Below are 24848 nucleotides of genomic sequence, written 5' to 3'. Positions count from 1 at the left end.
AAAGGAATAGTTCTCTATCTGGCTTTTCTTTCTTCTTTGACTACGGTATGTTATGGGATTTCACATGAATAATGAGTGAGGTCCACATGTCACTGGGAAAGTCCAGAGTGCCAGACTTTATGTGTCAGAGACTGATTTATCTCCAAATATCCGTTCTCCCTCTTTGTGTAGAAAAAAACCCAAAAACAAAAAGCAAACACAAAAACATATTGTAGCCTAGCATTGGGCCACTCAAACAAACAAACAAACAAACAAACAACAACAACAACAAAACATATCCCTTCCACCCCCCATTAGGTAGGGTTATATGGCTGTTCTTTACAGCTAGGTGAGCAAATGTGCCTAAGGGCTGGCCAAAAAAGGTGAGCAGAAAAATCATGTGTGACTTTCAGCATAGAAGAGGATACCTAATGATTATGCATTCTTTGCACCAATATGAAATTTCTTACTATAAGATTTTATATATGTAAAACTGAAAGGCATTTCTGTATTGTTTAGCCCTGGATATTTTATGTTTTCAGTCACTTGTAGCCATATAATCCCGATAGATATAGAAGATAACAAAATACAAACATACATATACAAAAAAATAAATAAAGAAAGAAAGAAAACCTGAAACCAGGAGGCCTGGATGGCTCAGTCAGTTAAGCATCCAACTCTTGGTTTCAGCTCAGGTCATGATCTCTGGGTTCATGAGTTAGAGCCCAGTGTTGGGCTCTGTGCTGACAGTGTGGAGCCTGCTTGGGATTCTCTCTCTCCCTCTCTCTCTGCCCCTCCCCTGCCCATTCTCTCTCTCTCTCTCTCTCTCTCTCTCTCTCTCTCTCTCTCTCTCTTTCTCAAAATAAATGAACAAACTGAAAATATAAAAAATACTTAAAAAGGGGGCACCTTTGTGGCTCAGTCAGTCCAACTTTGGCTCAGGTCATGATCTCACGGTTTGTGAGTTGAAGCCCTGTGATGGGCTCTGTGCTGACAGCTCAGAGCCTAGAGCCTGCTTTGGATTTTGTGTGTCCTTCTCTCTCTGCCCCTTCCCCACTTGTGCTCTGTCTCTATGAAAAATAAATAAATGTAAAAAAATTTTTTTAATACTAAAAAAAGAAAACCTGACTGTGCCGTGTGTGTGTGTGTGTGTATACATATATATCTTATGTTGTGTGTGTGTGTGTATAGCCATAAAAAAGAATAAAATATTGCCAACTGCAACAATATGGATGGATCTAGGCTCTAGAGGGTATAATGTTAAGTGAATGCTAAGTGAAGTAAGTCTGTCAGAGAAAAACAAATGCCACATAATTTTACTTCTATGTGGAATTTAAGAAACAAAACAAATGGACAAACAAAGAAAAGGAGACAGAAAAACAGACTCTTAAATGCAGAGAACAAACTGGTGGTCACCAGAGGGGAGGTGGGTGAGAGAATGGGGGAAACAGGTGCTAGGGATTAAGAGCAAAGGTTGACTTAAGTACAAATACATACAATAAACTATAAATAACATAAAATGAGCTTTTGATAAAAGCTCAAAATATGAGTTGTAAAATATGTTTTTGTTATAGTCTAACATGGATGTTTCTTATTGTAAAAAGTTGTGGATCCTTTTTGTGTGTCTCTCACTCTTTTCTCCACACTATTCATCAGTGGGTGAAACTTCTTTATGAAGGGCCTCAATTATGAATTAGGGTGTCAGTGAGTAATGCCTCAATATTAGGTATCTGAATAGATTCACATGTGAATCTTACTTTTAAAATCCCATCATGTGAATCTATTCAGATATAGAATATATATGGTCTGTTTGCAGCACAAGGTTCCTTTTGTCAATTTATGGCTACTCTAACATGAGCCCCAGAAGCAGTGTGCTTTTTATTAAGACTGGCATGGGGTCCGCTCCCAAGGCATTGAGCAGGTCTGCGGTCAAACCAGATACTCACAGTTGGTCGGTCCCTCAGCAGTAAATTGAACAAGGTGGGGCAGCATGGAGATGGAGTTCAAGATCCAAGCAATCACAGACATGATGACCAAGTCTCCCTGCTCGTCTGCCTTCTGGTCACATAATCCAGCATAAAAATAAATAGAATATATATCACCAATTACTTTTAAAAGATGCAAAATAACAGGTGGACCAATTGGGCAGAGGGTACTTAGTTGGAACCTTCAACATCATAGTGCCTTTCATGACACGCACATTTTTAGTTTCTCAAGTACATGTTTCATTGCAAGGATTTTCTTGTGTCTTACTTTATTGTCTTATCTGTCCCTTTGTGTACAAGAAAGGACATTTGTGGCCTTATTGGAATGCAAATGCTTAATTTATACCCTAAATCCTAATAGCCAAATTATACTAGAAAGTATCTCCACAATTTAATTAATATGAGAACCGTGGCTTTAAATCTGTATATTTGCTTTTCTTAAAAAGCATGTTGGGGTGCCTGGGTGGGTCAGTCATTTGAACGTCTGACTCGATTTCTGCTCAGGTCATGACCCAGGGTTGTGGGATCGAGCCCCATGTTGGTCTCTGTGCTGGGTGTGGAGCCTATTAAGGATTCTCTCTCCCTCAGTCCCTCCCCTGCTCATGCTCTCTCTTTATCTCTCAAAAAAAGGCATATTAATACATGTTGGGTGATGGTCATAATAATAAATTAAACTTTGTTAACTAGATTTTTCTTTCATTGATACTGTTGCAAAAATCACATTAAGAAGATTCCCATTGCAAAAATAATTATAACTTAATTCACTTCAGTCCAAAATAGAGAAGGCACTGCATCACTAACTTAAGATGTCACCATCACCACAACCTAATTAAATTTCTAGTATTTATTCTGATATGTGGAGAGAGAACAGTGAAGAAGCATAAAATATCATCCTTACCTCCAACAAAGCTAAAGCTTTACGCATAAAGCTTTCAGATAACAATATTAGACAATGTTGACATGATACAAGGAGGTATCAGATAACTGAAATTTACAATAAGTAAATGCAAAGGAAGAAATATTGGAATAGTCTAAATATTAGGTCAAAGTCTTGAGGAGAAAGTGAGATTGGATAGGGAGAAAAGAGATGCCCTTCAACACTGGTCCCTAAAAATCGCCATTAATGATCATCAGTGACCATATCTGGAGGTGATGTATATCTAAGTAGGGGCTCAAATTTTAAATTTCTTCAACTACATTATGAACTATGTGAACACACAAACTATATCTATCTTGTTTAGCATTGCAGCTTCAAGACTTTATACAATTTCTGGTATATGGTGAATGTTTAGTATTTCTTGAATGAATAAAAGAAAATATATATATTAATTTCATAAAGGATACTCCCACATATACTGCAAATAATTTTCTTTGGAATAAATGTTAATATTAAGATACAAACTTTGGAGAAGTTCTTCCACTTATCATCTGTATGAGTTTCTCAATTTCTTTGTGCTTCAGTTTCTCATCTGTACTTTGGAGATGATCCTACCTTCCTCACAAGGTTCTTACATAAAGTAACGCTTAAGAAAAATTCTTAGCATATAAAAGGTGGTATATAAGTATTATATGTTTCATTATATTTTTATCATTATGGGAAAGAAAGACCTTTCCTTTTTTCACCAGTGCTCCTAAGCTTCAGGGACTTGCAGGGCATTATTTACACCTAAGCTTTATCCCTGAAATATCTAGTAATACAAAGGGGTTAATTTGATTCTGAAAAAATATGAAAATATTAATGTCACTTTTATTTTATAAAATGTATTTAACAAATGCCTATTGTGTCTATCATTAATTAACTTACTTAATCCTGAACTAGAATTTGTATTTTGTTTACTTTCTTTTTAAGCTTGATCACCTAGTTACTTCCAAGACAATCTTTCTCCCCAGTGAGGAAGGTGATGTAGGAAGGTACATATTGGTAAGAAGGGGTGACAAGTGCACAGGCTTCTGTGAGAATGATTGGCACATGAGTGAGACGTGTAGTCATTAACCCAGCTAAGAGATGTCCTTCTGTAAGCCGGGAATGAGACAGCTACCAAGATCATGTTGAACAGAGACACTCACTTTCAGTTTCTCTAATCTATCATATGTGTGTGTGTGTGTGTGTGTGTGTGTGTGTGTGTGTGTGTGTGTGTATGTATTCATTTGAGGGAATGTTAAAAGGTTCAAATGCTCATTTTGAATCATCAGATTGTGTTACTGTACAGTATGATGGGCTATCAGGCAAATCTTCTGTCAGAAATGAGATAACCAAATAATCCTTACTTTCTTGTTTCAAAAGAATCATTGCCTCACATACAGTTTACTCTTAAATATACTAGATAGCAATCTGAAATATAATTCCACAAACTCTTAATATGTGCATTGGTACCAAATGCAGGTACTAATATCCCTCCCTTTCAATTGATCAACACATTATCTCATGAGTGCACAAATAGTTTGCATCTAAATTTTGTTGACGTTATGTTGGATATTGATATAGGAAAGGAAAAGGAAGGACTAATGATAAGAAACCATGAAGCCTATAAAACTAACCAAGTCAGGTAAGCCAGAGATATCTCTCAGGAAAAAAAAAAAAAAGTACTCATGTGTATTTGAATCCTGAGCATTGGAAGGATCATTCACTAGCATTAGTCCTTGATGTTACATAGTGACAAGGCACTGATCTCTCCACCACTTCATTAGTTGGAATACATGTGGAGCAAAAAAAAAAAATGCCCTGTTCTCCAGTTCTAGCCCTTTATCCAGAAGACTCTGGAATACGCCACTCAAAGTAAATTATCCTTTAATGACTAAATTAATCCTAGGAAAAGTAACGGGACAAGTAGAAAATTTTCTATTCCAAACGTTACCCAAACATTGTAGGTTTTACCTTGTTTATACAATGGCTGTATGGAAGTCAATGAAGCCAGTGCCAAAGAACCACAAATACACAGATACAGGTCAGTTGAAAGTTTAAGGAAGAGCTATCCAAGAAATCATTATTGGCAAATCAGCATCCAAGTTAAGAGATGAGAAGATAAGAGCAGTGCTTTACACACATTTCCCCATTGTTATCCTTCCTGACTACCCTGTGAACTCACATTCTCATCTGGTCTCAGAGATGAGAACACTGAGCTCTCACTGGCCCAACCTCGCAGAGGATGCAAAGCTGCAACCGCTGTGGTTTACTGGGTCAGAATAGCACAGAAGTAAGAGCAGATGACAAAGTAGACCCCAAGTCACAGAGATCAAGTCAATCCTTTAGTGATGTCTGAAATAACTGATAAAAATGCCAAATGCCCTTTGTTCATTTAGAAGTGACCACAGCTCTTCCAGACTGGAAGAGCTTGTTACACTAAGTAACAATAGATTTTAAAACCGTGATTAAGTGTATTGTTGTAGCAATTTCTTGACTTTGGTTGAAACAGAAACCACTTCTCTCCCGATAAATGTTCAGAACATCCAAATAAACTAATGAGGTATGGTGGAATCCCTTCAAAACGTATTAGAGCACAATTTATGAAAAACCTTAGTACTTTCTTATGGACCATGCCAATGAGTCAGATGGAAGAAATTTTTCCACCTAGACTAGTTCATGAGCTAGTCTGGCAAGTCAGTTCATTTATGTAGCACATATTCGTGGTCTCTACAGCCTCCTCATTGGTCACAACTTAGGAGTAAATTTAGTTTAGCTCATTGGCTGTTGGTCACATGGTTAGATTGAAAGCACTTTCACTCAGAATCTACTTCTGTAACACGAGGAAAAGAACAGTTACATAAGACATAGTTTTATCTAACACAATGTACTGAGAAAGTCAAACTTAATTATACTGAAACTCAAGCTTGTTTCATGTCCCAGTGTAGACTGTGAGCCTGAAGCGGGGTCTCCCAGACAGCTTTCAACTGTCCCTGGCCCTGTGCTCCTGGGTCTGCCTCCAGCTCCTGGGAACACTGCACAAAGATCACTTCAGAAAAGACCTACTGGTCTAGCCCTCACTCCATTATGATGACACCACACTCCTGAGTAATATTTGACTTCATTTCAGATGCGTATTGACTGACATTTTGTGGGAGACTAATGAATAAATACATATTTTACTGACCACCTGTTGTCATGTCCTTCCTCATCCTTGCCCCTAAGCTACCACCCAGATCTGTTGTTAACACACAGCAGAAGCACCACGGAGTAGTTATCTTGTCACTTAGGAAGCAAATACAACTTGCTTTGAATGCGATCTTGGTCTCTATATGCATTGCAGAAAGTCTTAGAAGACAGAAGACCTGTTGATTAATATAAAGAAATGGTGATGGTTTGTTTCTCAAGGGTAATATGGAGAGTCACTAAAAATGAAGATCATTCAAAATGCAGCCCATTAGTGGTAAAAAGTAAGCTGCAAATACTGACTGGCAGAGGAATCAAGATCATTTTTATTACTCTTCTTATCTTTCCCTACTAAATATTTTTATTAAGCTACCAACAAGAAATCAACTTAGTGTTTGACATTTACCACATTTAATTTCACCATGAGGGAGGGAGAGAAAACACACACACACGCACACGCACGCGTGCACACACACACACACACACACACACACACACACACACACACCACATAAGTTAGGTTGTGCGTTAACAGAGAAATAGCCCAAAGGAAGGTAGCCACAGGGAGAAGGTCATGCTTTTGGGAGCATAGACAATGTGGTTCCACTGAGTAGATGACATCAGAAAAGTGTAAATGCCAAAGCATGTCTAAAAGCATCAGTGGATAAGGGTCATCTGGGGGCTCAGTTGGTGAAGCATCCGACTCTTGATCTTGGCTCAAGTCAGGATCTCACAGTTTGTGAGTTTGAGCCCCGTGTGGGGCTCTGTGTGTCAGGCTGATAGGGCAGAGCCTGCTTGGGATTCTCTCTCTCTCCCTCTCTCTCTGCCCCTTCCCTGCTCGCTCCATCTCTCAAAAATAAATAAACATTAAAAAATATTTTTAAAATCTCGTCAGTGGATGAGGTATGGTTGAGTATATAAAATTAAGAACCAAATTTAAAATCGTGATTCTATTGACATCAAAAACTGTAAATTTAAGAAACAGATTCCTGAAGGAAGTGATTGAAATGACATTGGATGAAAATCCATTTATAAGGATTTTTCAAAACACATCAAGTCAAATAAAAGTGAATGCATGAAAAGGAATAAAGTTTTACTTACAACAAAGGGACTGATTGTCCTTATAGCTTTTCCTAAATATGAGTTTTATGCTTCTTTTTGGCCAATTTTTAGCTCATGGAGTCAATTTTATACTTTGAAATTATTTACCAAGGTATATGCTTGAGATTTTTAAAATTCACTTTCCTTTTACTGAAACAGACTATGTTCATAAATCACTGATACTTTGCCTCTTTACTTTTAGATTTCAACTCCCATAAATGTCTTCGGGTGTCCTCACCAATGTCCTCATCAATTTTCAATTCGGTACAGATGCAGAAGGAAAGATATTTATCTCAACTAAATGTCAAAACTATATTTTGAATTAGCATGCTTTGCATCCCCAACCTCTGTTTTCACCTCTACTTTACTTCATTATTAAATACTGTATTTGTACCTCCAATGCAGTATTAGCAGAAATTCAGGCCCTGAATAGAATAGCTTTTTCATTTTTTATGCATCTATAATTATAGGAAGGTTTACAAACAGACATATTGTAATGTCTTTAAAAAGCAACGGCTTGTGCTCACGTCAGCTGTACATATACTAAAAATTGTATCGATTCAGAGATTAGCATGGCCCCTTGTGCAAGAATGGCATGTAGAAGGCAATGGCTTACTTCAGATTTTTAAGCACAATTACTTTCCACCTCCGAGGATTATTTTATTAATAAAATAGTTGTGTTGATTTAAATAATTCACATACAATTAATCACACTTTAGTGTATACAATGTGATGAGCTTCAACATGTGCAAACACCATGAAACCATGACCACAACCAACATATTAAACATCCATTACCACTGCAAATTTCCTCTTGCTCCTAGTAACTCTCCACCCACCCCTGCTTGTCCTCATTATCCCCAAGCGGACACTGGTCTGCTGTCAGTCCCTAAATATTAGTTTGCATATCCCAGAAGTTTACAAAAAGGTAACCATACACTACACGCTTTCTAAAGCATATTGCCTTCTCTCACTTCATGCGAATGTTTTGAGACCCTTCCGTGTTGGAGCATGTAGCAGAAGCTCCCTTGTGTTTACTGCTGAATAGGGTTTGATACTATGCTATACCACAGTTCAGCCATCCACTCACCCCTTGCTGGACATTTGGGTTGTTTTGGTTTTGACTATTAACAACAAAGCAGTTATAACATTACATACACGTCTTTAAGCACAAGCTCTCAGGAGTGGAACGGATGGATCATATGGTAAGGATGCATTCAACTTTTTAAGAAACTGCCAGTTTTCCAAGTGATGACACTGTTTCACTGAGTGCACTGTCCAGAGTGCAAGGGGGTTCCAGCTGCTTCACATCCTGAATGGCGTTTGGTACAATCCATACTTTTAATTTGCGTTTCCTAGTACCTAACAACGGGATTTTTTTCCTTCAAGCTTTTATTTATTTTTTTGGATGTTTATTTGTTATGAGGGAGAGACAGGGAGGGAGAGAGAATGGGAAGGAGCAGAGAGGGAGAGAGAGAATCTCATGAACTGTGAGATCATGACCTGAGCTGAAGTCAAGTGTTGGACACTGAACGACTGAGCCACCCAGGCGTCCCACAAGTTTTTACTTAAATTCCAGTTCGTTTTCAAACAATGTAATAGTGTCAGGAGTAGAATTCAGTGGTTCAACACTTCCGTACATCACCTGGTGCGCGTTACAAGTGTCCTCCTTAATCCCCATCACCTATTTCCCCCATCCCCCACCCACCTCTCCTCCAGTAACCCCCAGTTTACTCTCTATAGTTAAGAGTCATCTTGGGATGCCTGGGTGGCTCAGTTGGTCAAGCATCCTACGTCAGCTCATGTCATGCTCTCACAGTTTATGACTTTGAGCCCCGCATCAGGCTCACTACTGTCAGCACAGAGCCTCCTTGGGATCCTCTGTCCCCCTCTCTATTTGCCTGTCCCCTGGGCTAATGTTCTCTCTCTCAAAAGTAACTAAACATTGTTTTAAAAGTCTGCTTTATGATTTGCCTCTCCCTCTCTCTTTGTCCCACTATGTTCATCTGTTTTGTTTCTTAAATTCCATGTATGAGTGAAATCATATGGTATTTGACTTTTTCTGACTGACTTACTTCACTTAGCATAATACATTCTAGCTCCATCCATTCATCAGTCAATGGACATTTGGACTCTTGCCATTATTTGGCTATGAACAATGGGATTTTGGCTGAAATTGTTTTGGGGGCGCCTGGGTGGCTCAGTCGGTTGAGCATCCACCTTCGGCTCTGGTCATGATCTCGCTGTCTGTGAGGTTGAGCCCTGCGTCAGGCTCTGTGCTGACAGCTCAGAGCCTGGAGCCTGCTTCGGATTCTGTGTGTCCCTCTCTCTCTGCCCCTCCCCTGCTCATGCTCTGTCTCTCTCTCTGTCAAAAACAAATAAAAATTTAAAAAAAAGAAATTGTTTTGAGTATGTAGATTAATTTGGGGAGATTTGAAACTTTAATAATGTAATAAATCTTCTGAATCATGAACACTTTATATTTCCCAGTTTTTCCCGGAAATAGTTTGTAATTTCCATTGCATGATACTTTCACTCTTTACTCAAATTCATCTCTAAGTATTTCATATTCCATTTCATGTTAATCTTTTATGATGCTTCATTGGTAAACTCACCCATTAGCTCTGGAAGTCTTTTGTTTTGAAAATTCCCTCAGATTTGCTACAGAGATGATCATGTCATCTGTGAATAAAGATAATTTTACCTATTTCTCTTCCATTTGAATACGTTTTATTTTTCTGAACTTATTGCTATCTAGAACTTCCAGTAGAATACTGAATAGAAGTAGATTAGTAAGGGACATCCTCATTTTATACTAGATCTTAGGGATAAAGCATCTATGCTTTCACCGTGTAGTATCATGTTATCTGTAGGTTTTCAATATAGCCTCATCAACTTGAATAAGTTCCTTTATACTCCTATTTGGTGAGTTTTTTTTCAAGAATGAATAATTTTTTGAATGCTTTTTCTATTGAGATGATCACATGATTTTTCTTTTTTAGTTTTTTGTTATAATTAATATATTGATTGATTTTTCAAATGTTAAACAAATTTTGCATTTCTTGTGGAAATTCTAATGTTCATGAAGTATATTGATGGATATCCATATTGATGGATTCAAATTGCAAAAATATTCTTTAGAATTTCTCATTCTCATTTATGAGGAATATTGGTTTGCAGTGTTCTTACAGTGTCATTGGCTGATTTTGTGTCCAGGTAATTCCTGGATTCACAAAATGAGTGGGAAATATTCCCTTCTTTCTTCTGTATGAGTTTTGCAATGCTGGTGTTTTTTCCATTATTGTGCTTGATAGAATTCACCAGTGAAGCTTTCTGGAAGGGGAGTTCTTTTTGTAGGAAAACTTAAAAGCTATAATTTTAGGGATGCCTGGATGGCCCGATGGGTTAAGCATACCACTTTGGCTCAGGTAACGACCTCATGGTTCATGAGTTCAAACCCTGCATCAGGCTCTATGCTGTCAATGTGGAGCCTGCTTCAGATTCTCTGTCTCCCTCTCTCTCTGCCCCTCCTCTGCTGTTCTCTCTTTTTCTTTCTCTAAAAAATGAATAAAGTTAATTTTTTTTAAAAAAGCTACAATTTAATTTCTTTCATAGATGGAGAGCAATCCAGGTTATCTGTTTCTGTGAGAGCTCATTTTGCATCACACAAGGAATTTGTTCCTTTTTTCTAAGCTGTTAAATTTATTGACATAAAGTTATCCATAGTATTCCCTTAAAATCCTTTTCATTTCTACAGGATCTCTAGTGGTATCACCTCTCTCATCCTGAAATGGATAGTTTGTGTATTCTTTTTTTCAGGATCAGTCACGTTAGAGATTTTTCAATTGGTCTTCTCAAAGAACCAGCTGATGGTTTATGCATTTTCTCTATTGTGTTTACGCTTTCAGATTTCCTTGATTTGCATTCCCATCTTTATTATTTCCTTTCTTCAACTAATTTTGACCTTAATTGTTCTCTTTTCTAGGTTCTTAATGTGGAAAATGAGTTAACTAACTTGACTCTTTTCTTTTATTACAGATATTTGTTTCCATAAATTTTCCCTAAGTATGGCTTTAGTAGTATCTTACAAATTTTTATATACTGAGTTTTCATTCTCATTCAGTTTGAAATACTTTCTAATTTACTTTTGATTTCTTCTTTGTCCCAAGTGTTATCTACAATTGTGTAATTTAGTTTCAAATATTTGGAGTTTGCCCAGATATCTTTCTGTTAATGATTTCTAATTCCACTGGTGTGAGAGAATACACCTGCATGATTTTAATCCTTTTAACTCCATTGAAATTTATTTTATAACCCAGAATATGATCAACTTTGGAAAAGTCCATTTAAATTTTTTTTTAATTGTATTCTTCTGTTATTGGGTGGCATATTCTATAAAAGTCAATTTGGTCAACTTGGTTGATGGTATTGTTACATCTTTAACTTAACTGATCATGTTGTTATATTCTTGCTGATTTTCTATCCACTATATTCTTACTGATTTTCTGTCTTGTCGACCTATTAGTTACTGAAATAATGGTATTGCAATTTTCAACTGATTGTGAATGATTGTGAATTTGTCTATGTCTCCTTGCAGTTTTACCTATTTTTTGTTTCATGTATTCTGAAGCTCTATTATTAGATGCATAAACACTTAGGAATATTATATCTTCTTGATGAACTGGACTTTTTCTCATTATGAAATGATTTTGTTAACTCTGATAAAAGTATTTTCTTTGAAATCTAATTTGATATAAAGATAGCACTGCAACTTATATTGATGAGTATCAGCACAGTATTCTGTCCTTTTAGTTTTAGTCTAATTGCATCTATATATTTGATGTATGTTTACTACAAGCAGCATGAAGTTGTATCTTACTTTTTATCGACTCTAACAACCTATTTTGTAATCGGCATAGAGAGATCATATCACTCACTGTAATTATTGATATTACTATATTCAGTATTCAAATTTATCACCTTGTTATCTGTTTCTCACTGTTCCTTCTAATCTTTGTTCCCTTTTTCTTCTTTTCCTGCCTTCTGTTGGATTAATTGGATAATATTGTTATTATAGTTTTTCTCCTTTGTATGTCAGTTAGGTTCAGTTCTTTTCTTTCTTAATTTAATTGTTGCTTTGGGGTTTACAGTGTACATCAGGGTCAGCCTACAAGTGGTGTTATGCCCCTTCATGTGCACCACATAACCTTTCAGGGACATACCTCCAATGTCCCTAACACATCTTACTTTAACATGCGTTATAAATCCCATATCACAACACCATCATTTTTATTTAAGCAGTCTGTTCTCTAAAGAAGTTTTTAAAAGAAGAAAATATCTGATACATTTATACATGTAGCTCTCATTTCCATTGCTCTTTCTTCCTTTGTGTACATCCACATTTCCATTATAATTTTTTCTTCACTCTAATAGATTTCCTATTGTATAGGTATGTAGGTAGTGAATATTTTTTGTTCCTGTATGTTTCAGAAAAAGTTGATTGTACTTTCATTTTTTATTTTTCTTTTTTTAAGTTTATTTATTTTGAAAATGAGAACACACAAGCATGCAAGCAGAGGAGGGGCAGAGAGAGGGGGAGAGAGAGAATCCCAAGCGGGCTCCATACTGTTAGCACAGAGCCCAATGTGGGGCTCAATCTCACAAACTATGAGATCATGATCTGAGCCAAAATCAAGAGTTGGACGCTCAACAGAATGAGCCCCCCAGGTGCCCTGTACTTTCATTGTTTAAAGAACTTTTTCTGTATGACTTATTTCACTTAGCATCACACTCTCCAGTTCCATCCATGTTGCTACAAAAGGCCATATTTCATTCTTTCTCATTGCCAAGTAGTACTCCATTGTGTATATAAACCACAATTTCTTTATCCACTCATAAGTTGATGGACATTTAGGCTCTTTCCATAATTTGGCTATTGTTGAGAGTGCTGCTATAAACATTGGGGTACAAGTGCCCCTATGCATCAGTACTCCTGTATCCCTTGGGTAAATTCCTAGCAGTGCTACTGCTGGGTCATAGGTTAGGCCTATTTTTAATTTTTTGAGGAACCTCCACACTGTTTTCCAGAGTGGCTGCCCCAGTTTGCATTCCCACCAACAGTGCAGGAGGGTTCCCGTTTTTCCACATCCTCTCCAGCATCTATAGTCTCCTGATTTGTTCATTTTAGCCACTTTGACTGGCATGAGGTGATATCTCAGTGTGGTTTTGATTTGTATTTCCCTGATGAGGAGTGACGTTGAGCATCTTTTCATGTGCCTGTTGGCCATCCGGATGTCTTCTTTAGAGACAAGTCATACAGAGAAAGACAGATACCATATGTTTTCACTTATGTGGATCCTGAGAAACTTAACAGAAGACCATGAGGGAGGGGAAGGAAAAAAAATGTAGAGAGGCAGGGAGCCAAACCATAAGAGACTCTTAAAAACGGAGAATAGGGGCGCCTGGGTGGCGCAGTCGGTTAAGCGTCCGACTTCAGCCAGGTCACGATCTCGCAGTCCGTGAGTTCGAGCCCCGCGTCGGGCTCTGGGCTGATGGCTCAGAGCCTGGAGCCTGTTTCCGATTCTGTGTCTCCCTCTCTCTCTGCCCCTCGCCCGTTCATGCTCTGTCTCTCTCTGTCCCAAAAATAAATAAACGTTGAAAAAAAATTTAAAAAAAAAAACGGAGAATAAACTGAAGGTTGATGGGTGGGTGGGAGGGAGGGGAAAGTGGGTGATGGGCATTGAGGAGGGCACCTGTTGGGATGAGCACTGGGTGTTGTATGGAAACAAATTTGACAATAAATTTCATATTTAAAAAAAGAGAACGTTTTACTGGATACAGAATTGTAGGCTCAATATATATATATATGTATATATATATATATATATATATATATATATATATATATATATGTATACACACACACACACACTTTCAATACTTTAAAAATATCACATTACTATTTTCTCACTTATATTGTTTGTACCAAGATGTTTGCTGTCATCCTGATCTTTGTTTTTCTGATGTAATGTCTTCTTAATATACATTTTTAAAATACCTTTCTTGGGGTGGCTGGTTGGCTCAGTCAGTTAAGCATCCAATGCTTGATTTCAGCTCAGGTCATTATCTCACACTTCATGAGTTTGAGCCCTGCATCAGGCTCTAAGCTGACAGGTGGAAACTGCTTGGAATTTTCTCTCTCTCCCTGTCTCTCTGCCCCTCCTATGAGCTCTCTCTCTCTCTGTCTCTCTCTCTCTCAAAATAAATAAACTTAAAAAATAAAAATAATAAAAATTTTTCTCTGTTTTGGACTGTTTGACTAAGATGTGTTTTAGCATAGCTTTGTTCATGTTTCTTTCACTTTGGGGTCACTGAATTTCTTAAATTTATGAGTTTATTTGGAAATCAATTGCTTCTTATTTGGGAAAAATTGCTTATTACATTTTTAACAGTTTTTCTTCCACACTCTTCTCTTTCACGAACTCTAAATACAAGTGTACTGTATCTCTGATGCTGTCTCACAATTATATTCCCTGACCATACCTTAAAATTCTTTGTGGTGAGCTGAGGGCTGAATGACAGCCCCCAAAGACATCCAGGCCCTAATATTTGGACCTGTGAATATCACCTTATATGGCAACAGAGATTTTGCAGGATTAATTCAAGGAACTTGAAATGGGGTGGGGGAGGTCATCCTGAGTCATCTGGGTGAATCCTAAATGCAATCACAAGTGTCTTCCCAAGAAAGAAGAGGAGGTAGATTTAACAAAGAAGAAGAAGGCATCATGGCCACTGAAGCAAGATGCCCTGCTGCTGGTCGTGAAGAGTGAGGACGGGGCCACCCACTGAAGGGCACAAGGGACACAGCTGTAGAAGCTGGAAAAGCTGAGGAATGGGATTCTCCCCTCTAAATCCTCCAAGGAGAGTATAGCACAGCAACACCTTGATTTTGGCTCAGTGAAACTGATTTTTGACCTCTGACCTCTAGAAGTGAACTTTTGGATGGGTTGCCTGGCTATCAGTCAACATGCAACTCTTGATTCCAGGGTCGTGAGTTCAACTCCCATGTTGTGTATAAAGCCTATTTAAAAAAAAAAAAAAATGTTTGTTTAGATCAACACAGAGACTTTATCAAGGGCAATAGAAGTGAGCTTTTGGTAACTTATTGAAGTCACCTTATAAAGCAAATACATCCCCTGCTCTTTTTGTTTCATTTGGGATCATTTCTATGACTAAACCTTCAAGTTCACTAATACTTTCTTCTGCAAAATCTAATCTGTTGTTAATCCTATCATCCAGTGGATCTTTCATCTCAGACATTGTATTTCTGTCTCTGGAAGTTCAATTTTTTATTTTTAAAAATTTAAATTTTTAAAATTTTAAACTTTAATATATTCCATATCTCAATTTAACTTTTGGAAGTATGGGTTACAGTTACAATAACTTTTAATGCCTACTAATTCTAAAATCTTTGTCAGCCTGGCTTAACTTTATCAGTTTATCTCCTCAATAAGGGCAGTAATTTCTTGCTTCTTTGCATGCAGGGTTAGTTTTGGTGGGACGCCAGACATTCTGAATTTTATGTTATTGGACACTGGATATTTTTATATTCCTATCAATGTATCAGCAAACCAACTTGTCTGAGGGTTCCCTTGCTTCAAGTCCATGCACTCCTTGGTTGCTGACTTAAGTCCCTTGATAGAAGAAATAACCTAATTTCCTTGAGATTTTCAGACCACTGCCTTGAGGAGTGAAGGACCCAGAAGATAATTCTGACCACATTGAAAAAAAAACTGTCACGGATGCCAGAAAATCTGTTCAGAGTTACATCAGCATATGAGTAGCATCCTGGGCACCTGCCCCCCCATATCCCAATCCTTCCCTGAAGACCATGGGGGAAGGAAAGGGAGAAATAGTTACAAATAGAAAGGAGGGAGGAAAACCACAAGAGACTCTTAAATACAGAGAAAAAAACTGAGGGTTGGTGGGGGAGGTGGGGGAGAGGGGAAAATGGGTGATGGGCATTGAGTAGGGCACTTGTTGGGATGAGCACTGGGTGTTGTATGTAAGCGATGAACCACAGGAATATACCTCCAAAACCAAGATCACACTGTACACACTGTATGCTAGCCAATTTGACAATAAGTTATATTTTTAAAAAATAATAAACAAACCCCTTTGCTTCATCTGGACAGGAAGATGGTCTTTGGGACGTTAGTCCACCTTCTTCTCAGGTTGCTGGCTTCCTGAATAAAGCAAACTTGCCTTGCCCACCATCACTTGTCTCTCAAATATTGCTTTTCAAGTGGTGAGCAGTCCAACCTGAGTTCAGAATTGGCCCTCTGTCTGATAACATAAATATTCGTGATCTTTGTTCTGTGAAACAGTTAAGTTATTAGAATTGGTTTGATCTCTTGGATTTTGTTTTTAAGGTCCTTCATTGCAACCAGAGCACTGATCAGTCCAGGATAATTATTCCCCTCTCCTGCACAAGCCCCTTCTGTGCACTCACATCAATACCCTATGAAGTTTGAGGGATCTGCACCCATGGGTGGGAGCAGGCACTACTCCCAGCCCTATGTGGGTGTCCAACCCTTCCAGCTTTAATCCTTTTGCTGCAACTCCTCCTCCATCATACCAGATACTAATTTTCTGAATGCCTTCTGGTTTTCCTATGTCCCATTAAGAATGCCCCTCATTTTCCTCTGCATGATAAACTACTGTCCACTCTTCAATATTCATCCAAAACTATACTTTCTCTGTGAAGACTGTCGTATACACAGTGGATGAGCTACCTGTAAACATACCTTAGAACTGTGTCCTCCCTCAATGCACAGCACTTCTTACATCTTGTGTGTCTGTGTTTAAAGCATCTGAATATCCATTAGGTAGTAAACCTCTTGAGCTCGAGGATCACACATCATTTGACTTTGGATATGCCAACTGTAGGACAGAATTTTCAACTTAGTTATTTCTCATTACCTAATTGATTTATAACCACCTCCATCATTAGTTTCTCCCCTCAGACCTTACATATACAGATGTGCTATGCAAAACCACCCCAAATGCCTCAATATAGAGCTCTCACTGTGGGTTCTCCTTGGGTTTATTCTATTTGATCTACTACATATTATCCTCCCACCCACTCACATCCAGTAATGTTTACACTATCTTTTCTCTTAGAATTATCTTATCCATTTCTTCCAAGATGAAATGAACAAGATGCATAATAAATTTGTTTTTTAAGAAGCAAATCTTTAGCAATCTCAAGGCCATTATTCCTCATGACTATGCACATGCATTTTAAAACCAGCAATACGGAGACACTGTTATTTGTACTGACAAACACATAGAAAATATTAAATTGCTTAGAATTGTAGCCCAGAAGGAAAGGAACATGGTTCTCTTTAAAGACTTACAGGTAAGATATTACGAAAGAACAAAGCCTTGTGCACTCATTGTATAAAGCCTGCCTACTGTCCATATTGGAGACTTGGGAAGATAAAGTTAGGTCTTTGAAAGAAATTGGATCAGACTGAATGTTAATCAGATAAATCAGACTTTAGGAGACAAAGAATTATACTAAGAAAAAAAAAAGCAGTAGAAAAAATGGAATTATCTTCTGTTCTTTTTAAGAGAGAGTGCTCAGGTCTTTTTACCAGGTAGATGCATGTGAAAAACAAGTGAAATATCACAACTTCAAACATGTTTTTCACTCCAAAATTGTCCTAAACCTCAAGGTTGAAATTTGAAGCAAGGTTTTTTGGAAACCCATAACTATTTCAACACTGTACATCAACTATTTTATTGATCCAGGTGGAGGGCTATGGCTTTGCTTTACAACTTTAATATCCACTTAACTTCAGCTCACCTGTCTTCAGCCTTTCCACCTTGGCAGTGCCCTTAAGAATATTGGTGAGTGGGCGTCTCGGGAACATAACAGCCCTGCCTTTTCACATATGCTTTTCTTTCTCAATGTCTTTCTTAAAGCAGATGATACACTTCCTGTAATTGGATTTGGAACTAAGGATCCTCTAAATCCAAAAAGGCTGTTTCTAGGAATCTAGTAACAATTTTCCTCTCCCTAGCTATTAAATTAGCTGTAAAGTATGGGCGTGGCTAAACCTATGAGGAAAAAAGCAAACGTCAAGACATAATAAGAAACTTGATTTGCCTACTTTAGTTAAGACAGTTGACTCTTGAACAACATGTGTTTGAACTGTGCAGATTCACTTACATGCAGATTTTTTCTATAAATACTGCACCATCCTGTAAATTGCATTTTCTCTTCCTTATGATTTTCTCAATAACATTTTCTTTTCTCTCATTTACTTTATTGTAAGCATACAGTATACCACAGTATATATATATATATACCACAGTAGGCCATTAGTAGGTAAGCTTCAGGGAATGAAAATTATGCATGAATTTTCCACTGCAGGGGGTTGGTGCCCCTAAACCCCCATTGATTAGAGGTCAATTGTAGTAGTACTTGGACAGCAGCTTCCCCCAACCTCTTAATTTTTCATATTAACTTCACCCCTGCTTCCCTTTCCAAATATCAGTATACTGGTTTCCTAGTCCCCCTGTTCTGATCATTCAGTGCTGTGCCCTCCCTTCATGGGATGCTATCTCAGACAGGACTCTAACAAAGGTCATGCCAAAATTGAAATTAAATCTCAAATCAAGCTGTTTATTTATACTCCCTTCTAACTTTTCAGAAATAATAAAGGCCACTACTCCTGTTCAAACAGCAGGCTTTAATTGCATTTTAATTACCTTCAGAGCCTTTCATTCAAGACAAATTTCACTTGGTTTACACATAATTCATTCTGTTGCTGCTTTAATTGATATCCTAAGTATTTATTTTACCCAGTGGCCAGTTAACTTTCAAAGCTATTTTTAGCTTGCTATTCTGGATTCACTTGAAATCTCTTTAGACGTTGAGGAGACCATTTCTATTGTGTAATGTGCACATTCAATCATTTCTTTCATTCCACTCTATCTCCTTCATCCTTCGTCTTTCTTTCTGCTTCCCTCCACTTTGTTCCACTTACTTCATAAATTTGTAATAAAAATTTGTGTCCATTTTTTTTTACAAAGGAAGAGAAAAAATGTTCATTATGTGGCAAGATGGGCCTAAGCATAACTTTCTGGGAAGCATCCCTTTTATGGAATAAATAATGAAAACTAAAATCACTGGAAAAAACCTGATGCCCAAAAGTAGAGATTGTGTCAAAATCTATAGAGAAATAAAAGTTCACCAATATTTACATTTATGAAAACACAATTTTGTTCTCTGTTAGAAGCCTTTAACTTGTGTCCAAATTGTTTTCTATTTGGAAAATAATTTTATAATCTTTCCAAAATGATTTTTTAAATGTTTTTATTAATACATCTTTTAATTTTTCCCTTTGTGTCTTTATAGAAAAACTGTGTGTGTGTGTGTGTGTGTGTGTGTGTGTGTGTGTGTGTGTGTGATGAACCAGGGTTTACATTTGCTGGTGAACTTCACCTCTCACCGACCTGTCCTACAGCTGATGGGTAATTAATGTTTGCTGTCACTATTTCACCACTCTGTTCTCCAACTTCCCAGTCCCTACCCAGCATGGGAGTGGCACTGATAGTGACCAGTGCTTATTTAAGACATATTGTGTATCAAGCATTCCCCCACATGAACCCTACATTTAATTCAATCCTCATAACCACTGTATGAACTAGGCACTATTGTCTCTGTTTTACAGATGAAAAGCTAAGAAGGCACAGAGAGACCAGGGGACTTGCCCAGCAGATGGTGGAGCGAGGATCCTGAGGTCCGGATGTCCAGCCTGCTGCACACAATCACTCCCCTGGCCCTGTCACCAGCTCATCCTCTCTGCCTGTGACCAGCAGTATGTCCTTTTTGCTTGTTTGCAAAATGTAATCTTGTTTGCAAATGTAGTCTCATTTTTTAAAAATTTCTTGACAATTCAAATCCCAATCCTGAATCAAATAAAGTACAAAGTGTAATTTTATAATAATAAGTCTCTCCCTGAATTTAATATATGATTTATTTTATTTCTATTTAAATAAAAACTTAATTCAATTGTAAATTAGCATGGAATTTTCCTCAAAATTAGATTGCTTCTAAATGCAAGTAGTAAAACATAAAATATCATGTAGTAAGGTTGTGTGGCAGTAGCTTTTTTCTGAAATTTGTCCTTTTGTTTTCAAAATCCATTGGAAAATATTTGCTTTAAAAAAATTCAGAATCCCTCTTAACTACTCTTAAAATAAGTCATAAGTGCTCGCAGTCTTTCTACCCAAAAATTATGCTTAAGTTCTTACCATCATCCATCATGAGGAAAGATGACATGAGAACTTCACAGGTCAATGGTGTATATTTGATTTGAACTTTATTTTCTAAAGCACATATTAAAAAGATTTTTAGAATGTTTTAAAGTCAAATGTGATTAGTTTTAAAAATATATGGCTTTGAACATAACTTCTTTGGCCTTAGGGAACAAGTGTTAAAGAGCCAACGATAACTGCTCTCTCCATTACTGGCAGCCTCTCCTCCACCTCCACCTCACTCACTCAATTCCACCTTCAGGCCAACAGCAGGGAAGCCTGCCCACAGCTGTCACATCATAATGCAATTTCTTTTATCCTTACAGTTTCCGTCACTCTTCATGCTCCTGACCCTACTCATGATTTTTTAAGTATCACATTGCACTTTATTTCTCATTCAGTGTGTGCATCTGTCTGAAACTCTTGCCAACTTTTCTGTTTGTTTTATAGGAGAGTATGACCTCACAGCATTTCAGGTTTAACAATGTATGTTTTTGCATTCACCCCTGGTGTCTACCGTGTGCCAAAACGTGCATAAACTGTGTAAATGCAATCAGTTTGTCAGATGGCAGTGCAGTCAGCCTCCTATCTCCCCTTCATCATCCTCCAGATCAAGTGTAGGGGCATATCCTGCTAACGGGAGCTCTCCTCAACGTCCATTGTGTCTACTTCTCAATGGAAGACTGCCTTTCCATCGACATTTTCTTTATCTGCTCTTTTCTTTTTCACTTCCTATGGCTTCTTTTCGTTTTTTTTTTTTTCTCTCCTTCAATTAGGAATTCATTGAGATTTTATTTCAGCAATCATCATAGAACCAAATAAATAACTGTGTATTTTATGTGTTTTATTAAGGGAATCAAATGTAAGAAAAAAATATATCTCCATATATATCTTTCATCCCAGCCTGAATCTGCCTCATTTCTAGTCAGAATTATTTCTAATAGAGGGGAGAGTTTAAGCGACACCAATCATCTAACAGTGGGTGTGTGGAAGGTATTGTGTGTGGGCTAAAGAGGACCATGAGGACACTTGAAATGACTGTCTAACCAAAAAGTGCCAGCTTTGTTTATCCCCCCGACAAAGTAAATTTCCCCACGTTATAATGAGGTTATACAGAGTATGAACAAAACCCCACGTGGGTCTTCCTGAAGAGCATTTCTTAATATCTTAAATGTTGTAATGAAAATTAAAACAATGAATCATCTATGACAGGAGACAATGTGAAATGGGAATTTTCATGTTCTGGTAATGAACTGACATTGTTCTGCTTCTCAACCAGAGACTTAACAAAACGACACTCCTGTTAAGCCATCAAGAGGCCAACATCCTGGTTCAAACCTTTTCATTGGTTAAAGGTAATGAATTTGTTAACCTTTCTCCATGACCAGAGCCCCAGCCCAGATAAGATGGAAGGTTTTCTGTCACTCTTTGACTTGTGTTTATATGGAAGTCATCTTCCATCCCAGAGAGAAATGCCACAGAACTCAACGGAAGTGACTTTCTTGAAGGCAATGTGTCCCTTGTACCCTGTAACTGCACTGCTACCTGAGACTTTTCACGCCCACATGCAAACAGTGTAAATAGCAATTTCAATGACTTCTTGTATTCCTAACTATCTACCAGGTCCAAAACAGATCCCTCCCCTCATGCTTGTTTCCCTGATTCTTATTTTTTCCAATATTACTTCCCTCCCAATTTTCTCTCCACCTTCCTTGCTTCCTCACCTTTCCTTCCTTTCTTGGCTCAGTGGCACTCTTGGGGGGACAATGTTAATTTAACAGCTCTTACACCTGTTTCCTGTAACAGCTTAGACTTAGCTGTGGGTCATTCTGAGGTGAAGTCTGTTTGGGAGACTTTAGTTTATGGTGTCGGTCAGAGCTCCACCCTGGCTTCTCAGACCCACCTGGAAGCCCTGAGGTGGGCACCACCCAGCTCAGACTGGCTCCCGAGTTCGATCCTATCCATGTGGAGTGGTTTGGGAGCCCCAAAGGCTTTGCTCCTGTTGATTCCCCCCTGACAGCAAGCAAAGCCTTGCATTGCCCTGTATTTTCCCCCTTTATTTCTTTTGTAGGACCAATTTTTCATGGTACTTGTCCTGATTATTTTCATAGTGTTTAAATCTACAGTTTTGTATGGAAAGGGAAATAATGTTCTCAACACTAATTGCTAATAAATATTGTATCAAATTGTCAGGAAGGAGTCCTTGTTTAACAAATGGACATGGAAGAAATGCTTTCCTTACAGGCAACATTGAATATTGCGTGAAACATAGACTCATGGACTGAAAGGCTGCAATTTATCGACTGTGAGGTCTTTAGCAAATCATTTATGGTCTTCAAGCCTCAACTTTATCACTCACAAAATAGGGCTAATAATGCCTATTACATCACACAATTATTGGTAGAATTAAATTACACAGTGGTTGTGAAGAACTTGGGATATGTCAAAAACTCAATATATTTAAGCCACTACTTGAAAATATCATTTCTTCCTTGTTTTCTACATCCTTCCCTTCCTTCTTTTCCCTGCCCTAAATATCATGTGCAAGGCACCATGTTAGGTTCTGTGGAGAGAAGAAAAAGAAGTCCTATTTCTCCATCAGATTAGTTCACAGTCTACTAGGGGAAGACAAGACAATAGCTAATACAGTTGAACAAGGCAGAATGAAGGGCTCTAAGTGTCATAAGACAATTATAGATCAGGACTCATTCATTGGAAAGAAAGTTCTACAGAAGCTAACAAGAAAATCAAGAAGTACCATCTCTTTACCATTTCTCTCTTTTATAGAAAGATATAGCTGGCAATTACAAATTGCTTGCTAAATAACATCTCTGTGCTGAGCAACTTTATGGGCCAGCTGGTTTGCTAAAGTTCTTATTTGGAATTTCCTGAGTTTAAAGATATTCTTTGCTCAACGGTTCTTTCTCAAAGTGAAGTATTTTCACTACTTGGACTTTCTGGGTATGTTAGATAAGCTGCTGTTGATTTCATCTGAATCCAATCAGATAATAACAGAATCTCTTTTTAAATGCCTCCTTAAAATAGCAAGAATACACAATGTCCTAATTCCTCCTATTTATCACTTTTATTCAAGCTGTACTTCCTTTTCCAGTATTATTTGAAACCTAAAATGAATGAATCTTTGCTTCTAATTTTTGCTTATATAGAAGCTCTTTCCTTTTGATTTGTTTAAAACAGGCTTGAGTCCGTAGCAGAATTCATAGCTTTCTTTCATGATCAGACACTGTACAATATAGCCTTTTTTTTTATATCATTGTCAACTGTCACTTAATTTGGTCAAATAGCCACGAAGAAAATAAAATTTTCATTAAGCCTCTAAAAACTATATAATGTACAATTCTTAGCTCATGAGATTTGAGCTTAGAGAACATGAATGTGGTAGAATAGGTGCATAAGCCAGAGAGACCTACAACCAGATGTGGTTTTGTCTTTTGATGGATGTTACTCTCAGACAAGTTCGTTTGCCCTTCCGATCTGCACATATTGATTAATAAGAGTTAACTGTGAATCAGGCACTGTTCTGATGAATACATTGTTTTCCTGGCCTCTCCTATGCTCAGTTTATGAATCGGTTATGGCTACTTTACTAATCCATTAAAATGGGACAACACAACATTCAGAATATATATCCCCCCTGAAATGACAAGGCTCCCTGGAATAGCTCTGTACAAGCTGAAGTTAATGTCAAATTTAATACACAAATACAACCTTAGACACAATATGAAGCTAATAACAACCACATTTTAAAAACAATCTCCTATTTACTCTATTTCCTTCTTAATGCAAAATTATTTAAATAGCAATAACTTAGAGTCCCACAGCAAGAGTGGCATCCAGGTCCATGAGCAAAATGTAACCTTACAGTGAAAAGTGTTTTATAATTAATTTCACAAGGGCAGAATTTCTCTTAATGGTGAATCTCATTATCAAAACACTCTGGCAAATTTTGTGATAAAATAATAATAATAACTGGTGATGTTAAAAAAATGGGGGAAATATGAGGGGCGCCTGGGTGGCGCAGTCGGTTAAGCGTCCGACTTCAGCCAGGTCACTATCTCGCGGTCCGTGAGTTCGAGCCCCACGTCAGGCTCTGGGCTGATGGCTCAGAGCCTGGAGCCTGTTTCTGATTCTGTGTCTCCCTCTCTCTCTGCCCCTCCCCCGTTCATGCTCTGTCTCTCTCTGTCCCAAAAATAAATAAACGTTGAAAAAATAAATAAATAAATAAATAAATAAATAAATAAATAAATAATAAAAAATGGGGGAAATATGAGGAGAGAAGGGTGTACATTTTACGTCAGCCCATGAATATCAGAAGAGCTACACAAAGAAACGCAATTGTCATGGAA

General features: G+C 37.6%; 1 long non-coding RNA gene and 1 other non-coding gene across 2 annotated transcripts; one reads left to right on the top strand and one right to left on the bottom strand.

Annotated features, from left to right (window-relative positions):
- Positions 1-6093: 6093 nt before the first annotated feature.
- On the bottom strand, positions 6094-18272 carry LOC147575728 (uncharacterized). Its single transcript, XR_015241954.1, has 3 exons — positions 18023-18272; positions 16959-17094; positions 6094-6230 (listed from the first exon to the last, which is right to left on the bottom strand). It is a non-coding gene; the product is annotated as an uncharacterized LOC147575728 (long non-coding RNA).
- LOC147575729 (U6 spliceosomal RNA) lies at positions 7674-7779 on the top strand. Its single transcript, XR_015242124.1, has one exon. It is a non-coding gene; the product is annotated as a U6 spliceosomal RNA (small nuclear RNA).
- Positions 18273-24848: the final 6576 nt, after the last annotated feature.

Source organism: Puma concolor, chromosome D2 (assembly GCF_028749965.1).
Source record: "Puma concolor isolate L17-30 chromosome D2, mPumCon1.1.hap2, whole genome shotgun sequence".
Classification (NCBI taxonomy): Eukaryota; Metazoa; Chordata; class Mammalia; order Carnivora; family Felidae; genus Puma; species Puma concolor.
The sequence above is the reverse complement of the archived record's forward strand: the minus strand, read 5'-3'. Positions and strand labels throughout refer to the sequence as shown.